The sequence below is a fragment of the Rattus norvegicus genome, chromosome 13, assembly GCF_036323735.1.
Source record: "Rattus norvegicus strain BN/NHsdMcwi chromosome 13, GRCr8, whole genome shotgun sequence".
Lineage (NCBI taxonomy): Eukaryota > Metazoa > Chordata > Mammalia > Rodentia > Muridae > Rattus > Rattus norvegicus.
The window spans coordinates 58832841-58844233 of record NC_086031.1 but is presented as its reverse complement, the minus strand read 5'-3'; the positions used below and the strand labels follow the sequence as shown (position 1 = coordinate 58844233).

At 34.5% G+C, this 11393-nt stretch overlaps 1 protein-coding gene across 2 annotated transcripts in view; it reads left to right on the top strand.

The window, feature by feature from the left end:
* Positions 1 to 4654: 4654 nt before the first annotated feature.
* Rgs21 (regulator of G-protein signaling 21) overlaps positions 4655 to 11393 on the top strand; it is a 49841-nt gene continuing 43102 nt past the window's right edge. The window contains exon 1 of one of the 2 annotated variants that reach the window (NM_001287022.2): positions 4655 to 4740. The gene's annotated coding sequence lies outside the window, so the exon portion shown is untranslated. Of the gene's footprint in view, positions 4741 to 7834; positions 7900 to 11393 lie in introns of those variants that run through there. The other variant, XM_063271944.1, reaches the window with a different exon arrangement.

Here is an 11393-nt window from a genome sequence, read left to right as displayed (position 1 = left end):
AATTACTATGGTAGGGATTCAGATGACAGAGAAGAGAAAAGGTGATGGCCATTGTTTCAAAGTCAATTTATAAATAATTGGGTAACTGAAAGAAAGAAGCATGAAAAAATGCAAGAAAGAGCTAGAGGCTAGAGGAAAACTTTATAAATAAAGCTAAAAATTAATTTTCACTCTCCCTCCCCCCTCCCTCTCTCCCTCTTTGTCTTCCTCTTCCATATCTGGGGGAAAAATAAATTAGGCAACACAAATGAAAACCACCATCATAAGAAAACTCTAGTAGGATATTTAGATATTAGGTAGATATTATCATTTATTTGCACTTTAGCATAGTTTGATGAACGCTTCCAACAAGATTCTATGACTAAATTTATATGACCAGAGTTGCCACAAATGAAAAATACTGTTAACTTTTCAAGTGTGTTTCAGACGCATAACAAAACTCAGGTTCGATTTATCATAACACCTTAAAATTGAATCATTCTCTGTGGTCAGCTAATAAATCCGTTCCCTAAAGTTTCTCTCTTAGGTCAGAGGACATCACTTATTAGATTAGTGTTCAGTTTAACTATAAAATTCTAGTTCATAAAATTACTTAGTAACAGCATAATAGTGTAGGTTAATTAGCACATCAATACCACAGTCAGATCTGGAGCCTGAATAGAGGAGTACCGACCTGCCATGGAAGCGCTTTTCATTGGGGTTTGCAGATATTTGGTTTGTTTCAAACGCATTCTGCTGGCCATGTTACCTAGGAGCCACCTCTGTGTCAATTATGAGCTCCAGATTTATAATCAGCAGCTCGACGTGAGACGCTGTGGGTGGCACACTCTCATTTCCGTGCCTTCCCTCCAACGCAGTTGATTCACTGAAAATGGGTCATAAGCACTTTTTGAGAGACAGTTATCCATTACGTGCAGAACTTTGTGGAGCCCTGCTTCACCAAGTCCATCCCTGGAAACACTGTCCTGAACTGTTAGGAAAAATAATTTTTCTCCAGACATTACTTCTATTTTATCATTTATTGTTGTGGTGCTGGGAATAAAGCTCAAGGCTTAAAACCACAATTTGTCTGGCAAAGAAGCACCTTATCACTAACTCAACCCCCAGTCTTTTAAAATGCATTCTTATTTACTGTCCCTGCTGTGTTCTTCCTTTCATATCCTTCTCAGACATCGCACTGTTTGGCCTTCTTGACCTTCACAATATTCAAATTTTATAAGCCTAAATTAGTTATGTGGCAACAATAAAACTCCTTTAAAAACTAATTTTACAAAGTACCAAGAATATCTTAATATTGATAAGTCTGTTTTTAACTCTCCCTCCCTCCCTTAGTCCCCCTCTGTGTGTGTGTGTGTGTTCTGTGTGTATGCCTGTGTGTGTCTGTGTGTGTCTGTGTGTGTCTGTGTGTGTGTGTCTGTGCGTGTCTGTGTGTATGTGTATATGTGTGTGTCTGTGTGTGTGTGTCTGTGGGTGTGTGTGTATATGTGTGTGGGTGTCTGTGTGTGTTTGTCTGTGTGTGTGTCTGTCTGTGTGTGTGTCTGTGTGTATGTCTGTGTGTGTGTCTGTGTATGTGTGTGTTTCTGTGTGTGTGTGTGTCTGTGTATGTGTGTGTGTCTGTGTGTGACTGTGTGCGTGTGTGTCTGTGTGTATGTGTATATGTGTGTGTCTATGTGTGTGTCTGTGTGTATGTCTATGTGTGTGTCTCTGTGTGTGTCTGTGTCTGTGTGTGTGTCTGTGTGTATGTGTGTCTGTGGGGGTGTGTGTCTGTGTGTGGGGGTGTGTGAGTGGGTGTGTGTGTGTCTGTCTGTGTGCTGTGTGTCTGTGTGTGTGTGTAGGTGTGTGGGTATGTGTGTATGAGGGAGTATGCAAGCTCCTGAGCTCCCGAGGAGCTTTAAAATTGCTTTACTTTCACTTTCTTGTTTCTGACTTCCATTTTCAATATCCTTCGCTCCTCACTGGATTGTGAATGTGCCCTTTCCCTATGTCTAAAAATCTTTCAACCTTCACCATCCATTCTAAGAATCAGCAATACGTTATGTTTTTATAGAACCTCTCTTCCAGGGAACAGAGAGTGTTTCATATATATTACCACATTCATCCTTAAAATTTCTCTCACAACACCCATAGCCCTGACTAAAGTATGCCTCCATCGAAACCTCCGGCCATATCTTTACTTCTTCTTTCCTTGGCTGCCTTTTCTATAAACTCTGTAAATCAGTTTCAAAACCCAGTGTGTGGAGAAAATATGCATAATTCTATCACTCGGGTGACCTTTCTTTCTAACCCTGTGCTGAGAATTCACCGCCTCTCTTTCAAGGCTTTGCCTGTTCACGTGGCAAGCATGAGGTTACTAAGATTTTTGCCACCTTTCTGTGTCTTTTCCTTAATGTAGTGAAACAATCTGACTTTATAACATACTGCAACTGTCTCTTTTTTCAACTTTGTCACAGAACAACTCTGTTTGTTTTAAATTACATTTATATCTCCCTTTAGTTTATTAATTTAGTTTAAGTGAAGATGTATCCTAAATTTTGTTTGACTCATACTCATGTTGATTTTTTATTTTAAAACATTTTTTCCAGGAGGGATGGCTAGCATATGCTTGTATTTATTTTGTGGCAATCTGTGTGGTAAATGCATGCATGGTCTTCTTAATTTACTCCTCACTAGGTGCAGGAACTCCAGCCTCCAGCCTGCATATCAAAGATGAAACAGAAAAGTCTCCAATGGTAAAATAAGTAGGCCTACGACAAACATGCTGAGCTGTTGAAGGGAGATTTGCGTTGAAGTAGGCCCATATTTGACACTGTTTTCTCTAATGTATTAAAAGCTTTAAGAAAACAATATAGAAGGTTTTGTTTTGGGTTGGGGATTTAGCTCAGTGGTAGAGCGCTTGCCTAGCAAGTGCAAGGCCCTGGGTTTGGTCTCCAACTCCAAAAAAAAAAAGAAAAAAAGGTTTTGTTTTTAACAGAATTCATCAATCCTCTATGAAATTGTTGTACTATATCTGAGGACTAAATTCCAGGTTGAAAGTGGTTTGGAAATTTAGTCTAAAATCTGACTTCTTAGAGTAGAGCATCAGTATTCAAATGTGATGACTCATTGAGACTGAAAAATAAGTCATGTTCTTTAAAATCACTTTTAATAATTAAAACTTTCCTCAAATTCAAGCAGCATCAATTCCTGAATATTAACTACTCACCAATATGCGTTTCTACGTTTGTGTATGTGATCATGTTCATTTCATATATGTGTACACCTCTTCATTTCACGTAGAGAGGAAGAGAACACAGGAGTACAGGCCTGTATAGGTTAGAGGTCAACATGGGTTGACCTCCTCGCCTCTCTCCACCATAGATTTTGAGATCATATCTCTCACTGAACCTAAAACTTACCAATTTGTCTACACTGGCTGGCCAGAAAACCTAGGGACCTTTCTGTCTCTACACATTCAGGAATGGAGTATACAGTTCTACCTCAGAGGCCTCTAGACTATTTGTGTGGTTGGTAGGGATCCAAACTCAGGTCCTCATATATCTATATCAAATGATTTACTGTTTAACACATTTTATTAATTCTTGATTTCATACTTTTACTAACAATACAACCTGTTGAAAATTAAAAAAATATTCTAGGTTTGTTTGATAATCAAACAGTATTATATTTATTTACTTGTTTATTTGTGTGGATAAAAAAAATCAACTTGCTAGAGTCAGATCTCTTGTACCCAGGGATTAAAATTGAGGTTATCAGGCTTAGGAGTAGGTGTCTTTACCCACTGAGCCATCTCACCATCTCATCAGCTGGTTTGTTATATAGTAGTAACTCATGCCATAGTGAACCCATTTTGACTTAGTTTGATTTGTCTTCAGTTCATACATAAGACAGTCATTAAAGATGATATCACTATAGTAACTGGTATACTGTTAACGTGTGTGTGCGTGTGTGTGTGTGTGTGTGTGTGTGTGTGTGTGTATCCTTCAAATGGCCTTAGTACTTTGTGTGATAGTATACTTCTATTTTGTATTTCATCATTTCCTATTATGCTAAAACTTATTAGTTTGACAATTTTCTCCAATGTCTTCTCTTAATAAAGATTTAGTTTATATACTGAAAGCCTTTTCAGTATTTTAAGTGTCGTCCAGATGCACTTTGATTGACTGAAACTAAAGAATAAGGTACGCAGATGTAAAATAAAAGACGAATTTCCCATGCAAACATTAGACCATACGAAGCCATGCAAATACAACCTTGAGAAGGAAAAAGTTTGGTCATTATTTTTTTTTTCAAATTGATCTCTGTCGTCAGAGTACAATTGCAAAATAAAGATTTACATTTTTTTGACTGAAAAGATAATTTACATACCACAGGGTAAGTGGTTTCACAGTGTGAAAATTCCAGGATATACATTGAAGAGATAGGTCATTAAACAGAGACCAGAGCAGTTGGGGGTAATGAGTGGATTTGATTTATTACGACTTAATAGAAGCAACAAAATCCTTCAAACTATAATTTAAATATCTTGAGTATGAAATGGATTCAGTGGTATTCAGAAACTAAGCTAAAGAATAATGTGATTGAAGAGTGTTTAGAAAATAAATATACATGGTAGGGAGCATGTTATAGAAAAGTTACTTGTTGGAAGAGAAACCCATTAAAGAAACAGGATCTTTGCATCAGCCCTCAGATCAAGGACCACATCAAGGGAACAAGAAGTGACTTCCCCTGCAGCACATCTCTGTGAGTATAAAGTCATTTAAACTTTGTTATTAAAAAAATGAACCTACTACAAAGAGGAAACTGATAACATTTAAAGATAAAACTTCCAGATATTACATCATATTCTTCAAACGTAGCAAGCTGAGAATCATAAAATGAAAGACTCTTACTAGCTAATCATTTGCTAACATTCACACAAAATAATATATTGTCACAGACTGTCAGAGCACTGACAATCTGCCAAATAGTTTGATTCGAATTTGAAAAGGAAAATTGAACAGAAAATATATCAGACTTCATAGGAGGAAAGAAGAGGCAAGATACAGAATCGTCAAGTCCAGAGAATTATAGAGCAAGGATGAAAAGAAAATATCTTCTTCTCTCTCTGTTTTGCAAAGACTAGGATGAGTAATAAAACCTTCATCAAGTACATAGGAAAATAATTACCGAACCCCAAAATAATGTATTTTTCAATGTGAAGATGGGGTTACAAATAGGATATAGTATATACTTAGTATTAAATGTTATATATTTATTGATTTTTGTAATTTAGTTGATTTAGGCAAAGCTTAAGATGGCAACCATAGTCCTTGTAATATATATATATATATATATATATATATATATATATATATATATTGTATTAACATATATATATATATTCTTTTCACCATTTTTTCAGTTTTATCTTTATTTCACACAAACTAAAATTAAAAACCCAACAGAGTCTAGGTTTTTCTAAATGAGTCAATATATGTTGAATTCTCAGCTTATTAAGATTCCGATAGTCAATAAAAGCATTCCTGGCAAAAGATGAAATGGTTTCTGTATCTTTGTCTCTCTTCCTCCATGAATCACATTAGTATTTATGTGCATACAATTACATGTTAGAAGTTTGTATCATGTGCCAAATTTCTGACAGCTCATTGAATCTTTTACTAATATTTGTTGTATTCTAAGATAATAAATATTAATAGCTCTACCAATTACGGTCTGTTTTTAAGATATCAATAGAAAATACTAAAGTACTATATTATCTGAAAAAGAAATACATTCAATAATTAGAAATATCAATTATGACTTCAGATATGCCGAGGAGATGCTAACATTGTCCATATGATTTGAAAATAAAATCAAGCAGCCAAAGTATTCACAAGGTAACAGTATTAATTACGTCTGTTAATTGCTTCTGAGGAATTGGGAAAGGAGTAAAACTTAAGCTTTGGTTTGCTGAGGGACATCAGAAGCTCTCACCCCATCAGCTCACTTATAACTTCCTGTCTCCTGAAGTTGGGCCATGGGTCTCTCAGAGCATAGGAATCTGTCAAAACTTTTATGTGGAGCTCTGCTCTTTGTTTGGGCTGTGCCATGACACTGTTCTCTCCTAAGACTTTTCTTCTATGCGAAACAAAGGGACAAAGATGTGACTTAGAGAAACACTCCCAAGTCAGGTATAATTTAGTTCGTAATTAAGCTACTTTGATCTAGGTTATTTCTTTCAAAGGTCATTCCAGTGCTTTCAGAAATGGATTCATCACTGTTCACACTCATGGAAAAGACTGCCTATTTAAAAAGTAAGACTTTTTAAAAATTAAACATTATTTTGAAAGAGTATTTTATTCAAGAGCTCTTACAGGTTTCCAATAATTATATCATCATTATCATCATCATCATCATCATCATCATCATCATCATCATCATCATCATCATCTGCTGACCATTACACTTAACATTAACCTGAGGGCAGAAGTAAATTTTGGGTATCTATCTGTATCCAATTAACAAAGAAAGAGAGAGAGAGTTAAATAACTTCTGGAGAAAAATAAACTTAAAATAAATTATGACAACTCATTTCAACTTTATTCATGCAGTTTCAAAATATTTTCCAAGGAAAATCAACTCATGCACAAAGTAAAAGAGAAAATATGTATTTCCACTTTTCTCAATTAATTATTAAAAATAAGAAAATAAACAAACAAAATTACTATTAAAGCTGGACTCCCCACGGAATTCTCCCTAAGGCTATGTATACAAGTTAGAGTTAGAGTAACACCTGTGCAATGGGCCGTTCTTGCTTGTTTTTAAGTTTATCTGTTCATGAAAATGAAACACTGTGATTTAGTAACAGAAAAAAATTGGAGGCAACCATGTTTAAGTAAATACTTAATCTGATTCTGTGACAATCATCACTTAACCACTAGTCACATCTTTTTGTGATTTGTTAGAAAGATGTCCCAGGGCACTCAGCTGGGTAAAAATCAAACACCATTCTGCTACACCGCATCATAGGGGTTGCTATCTGCTAACTGCTGTTCTCTTCTACTTCAGTTTTGATCAGAAATTTTATCTTTTTACTCCATATTCTGTGGATTATTCTAAGACTAGTGGAATTTAGGTTTCATTCACTAAATTATCCTTCTTAAGCTGTAGACAACAGCCCAAATTGAAGCTAGTACAGTTGTTTCAGATCACATCATTTGAATCATACCATGTATACATATATATTAAATTTATATAATATATGCATTATTTTATATTATATATCCTATATGATCAAACATGTAATGCAATATTATATATGTATATATCATATATTTACATGGACATATGATAAGAGACATTACTGTGTCCATGGCTACTAAGTCAGAACTATACATTATGGAAGCCGAAAGAGGGATGGAATCTCTCAGCAGACTCTCAGGCTTCTACCCATTGTTACATAGTTACAGTAGGATAACTCATCTTCCTCAGGCTTCTACCTATTGTTACATAGTTACAGTAGGATAACTCATCTTCCTCAGGCTTCTACCCATTGTTACATAGTTACAGTAGGATAACTCATCTTCCTCAGGCTTCTACCCATTGTTACATAGTTACAGTAGGATAACTCATCTTCCTCAGGCTTCTACCTATTGTTACATAGTTACAGTAGGATAACTCATCTTCCTCAGGCTTCTACCCATTGTTACATAGTTACAGTAGGATAACTCATCTTCCTCAGGCTTCTACCCATTGTTACATAGTTACAGTAGGATAACTCATCTTCCTCAGGCTTCTACCCATTGTTACATAGTTACAGTAGGATAACTCATCTTCCCATTGCTTCTACTAAAGTGGTGAAGGAGTGTGTCCACATTTCCTATAGGTTATGAGAAGTGAAATTGTTTGGATAACCAAAAGGTAAAAAGGCATACTCAGCACATTTATATTATAAGACAAACACGGAACATAGATAAACATCATGAGATGCACAAGGGTAGTTGGGACATGCTAAGAAAGCACAATGAAGTTCTTTACATAACGTCACTTATTTAAATTAGTCTATGACCTACTAAACACTAATAAAACACATTTTGCAGAAATATATACATACACAGTACTCATTATTACCATACTGGCCTGGGAAGCCAAGAATCAAGAGTACCCTATCTTAAAGAGGTTCGGACAATAAAAAATTAGATGGGACTCAGTTTATAAGGCAACAAATTGTATATCTTCATGATTTTCACATTAGAAAACACCTATGTTTTAACAGAGCTACTGCAGACAGACTAACACACTTTGGCACATGATTGTCATGATGCAATATACTGCTCATTTAATTTTCTGTAGAGGCATTAGCATTTCCAGAATAAAATGAAAATAATAAATAACACGAGAGGCAAGAAGACAAGTTTAGAATTAGCAAAATGAATAAAGATACTCAAGAATTCCTTTTCAATTTAGCTGACTTTAATCATTTGTATTCTTTTGAGTCTGGAGAGAGAAAAAAACCATAAAGACTAATTATAACACTTAAGAATTTACAAAGATTTAATCTCCATGTCATTTTATAAAGCCTTCAATTAGCATATTCTCAAAGAATAGACTATAATATTAACATGACTACCTTTAATTCACCAAATTAAATACCTGTTTTGAAACTTAATTCACATACTAATGAAGAAAAAATCCTAATATTTAAATTCTAAATCAAAAAACTTCACATATCTAAATACATATTTTAATACTTATTAATAAAATCAAGTTGATATTCATGTTAAAATTACTGTATTCTGTTACATTTAGAATTCTGTCCAGCCCCACTTTTCCATTAACCACTTCTTTGGAAGATAAAAGAACAATATACCTTGATTCTCAAAGAGAAATAAACTCTTTGAAACTGTCCATCAACTAATAAAACCACCAATTTAATTACTTTTCCATTCTTGAGCCTATAAAATGATCTAATTTATAACTGGTATTATGACAAGGACCTAATAAACTTATAATGACTTGACATTCAGGCTGAATTTCCATTGGAAATAGATGGAAGGTTTATGACTTAGGGAATTTCTAATCCCAGGGCACATTGATAAAATACAACTCATGTAAAATTCCTCCTGATCCTCGCTGTTTTCTAATTATAACTTCAGGTACTAAACACTAAAAACACAAATAACTGAGGAAGTTATTAACACTTTATTAGAAGAAACAAGTGCTTATTGATTTTATTTTATGCCTTTTAAATTGCTCTTATATAAATTATTTGCATATTCATATAAGGACATGGTGATGAGTAAAAGACTTATTAGTTGGATTTAGAGCAGAATAAATCAAACTACTTCCTAATGAATTCTTAAAAAAAAAAAACCTACTTTTGTATCATAACAAGAGCCTGATCAGAAATTAATGAGCATCTGGGATGTAAGTTTTTCATTTCTAATAGTGAAGCTTTTTTTTTATTTCACACTATATCAAAGAGAGAAAGATGTACTTAAAAATAAAGCCAAAATCATAAATACACATTCACACACACCCCAGCCAATGAATTCTGTGTATATCTCATTTTTAAAGACATTTGATGCTGGTTTTTTTTCTTATAATGTACTCATTACTACTTAATATGTTCCCAGGAAATTAAAAGTGGACTGCTAATTCAATATCCTGAATGTGCAGGGTTTATAGGACATTCTTCCAGGGAAATAGACAGATACACAGATTTTTCCCTCAGGGTGCTAGGGAGATGACTTAGATAAGTGTCCTATTGAAACCTGAGATCTATTTAAACATAGATACCCAGAATTTGAACTATTAAGGGTGAGTATAAATTGAGTATAATCAGAAACAAGACCCTATTGCAAGCCCTTAATCAAACTTAATTGCTCCAAAACTTTGAGTACCAAAGCTCATTCCTATATTAATATGTCACTGAAAAGCCACATAAAGAATCCTTTAAGAAGAAATTTGTAAATGTGGAGCTCTAGTCAATGGTGCATATTTTGTTGTTTTCAAATATTTTCAGAGGTTGGAATCATAGATGTGTTTTTCTTAAAAATAATTAAAAACCCTTCTGTTCTATTGCTCCTTACTTTTGAGATCTCCTAAGTGAAAATTAGCATTATCTATTCCTGGCTTTTCAGAATTCCCAAAAGAATAAAACTTTCAAGCCAAGAACCCTTTACCCAGCAAATACTCCCACGTTTTAATTCCCAAATTCACCTGTGTTCTATTTCTCAACCTTCTTTTTCTTAACAAACCTTCTAAAGGGCATGTTGAGGTAAATTTTCACTTGCTACAGTCAGTTTTTCCTGCTTTAAAGAATAATACGTTTAAACATTCTGGATTAAATATTGAGAGCAAGAAAAATATTATAAGCAAATCAAATGAAATATGGATAAAATATGGAGTAGAGAGTACAGTAATATGCCCCGAGGCTTTCATAACTTGAATAAAGTCCATGATAAAAGAAAGCGAATGGATGTACAGTCAGTACCAGCTTTGCAGATTATATGTGCAACCGAAATTATGCAATTATATTTTTGTTTTAAAAACGTAAACGTCGTGTTTTGTTCATAGAGAATTCAATTTGTTTATATAAAATTTAGAGATGGAAATATTAGATATAATGGTTTTGGAAATTGAGACATTGGTTTTGGAGAAAAAGGATCTCCCTGCTTCACCTCTCAGAGGCAGCTGCCTCTCTGTCTTTGCATAAACATTGGCCATGAAGGAAATTGCATTACTTTGCATGGCATCTGGTCAGGGAATGACATTATCTCAGATTTGTTTTTCAAAAGACGGAAACCTGTTGCATTATTGGGTGTGGTCTTCAGCAAGGGAGGAGAGGGTGCTAGATGCGCAGTTAAGGCTCTATTGTAAAAATGTCAGACAGGGATTCTTACACTGCTAAAGGCAAAGGCAAGGTTCAAATAAGCCATGAGATATGAAAATAAATAGAATATGTCAGAAGGGAGGAAGGGAAGAAAGTGACTCCCAGACCCTTGCTGAGAATACTGAGTAGATGGGGTAAAAACAATAGCTGAAAAGGGCTAAATAAAAAGATGCCATAGTCAAAAGGCACATAACAAAAAAGAAATTACCATTATAAAAGCCAACTCTGTGTTCAATAGATACATGCAAATTTAACCTGGGGGAGCTACATCCATAGATGGCAAGCTTGATGAGGAAATTAAAGTGCAGAGCCAGTGAAAGTTTCGAAGAATGTGGTACAAAGAAAAAATTATCAAGCGGAACATTTGAGAAACACAGGAAGAACAATCAGCACTCAAGGGAACAAATTTAGTAAAATTAAGTAATTACTGAGACTACCCACAGGAAAAACATACATTCAAAGGGAAAAAAGATAAAGATGTGAGTCAGAAAAAAACAGAACCAAGAGATTCTTCACTATA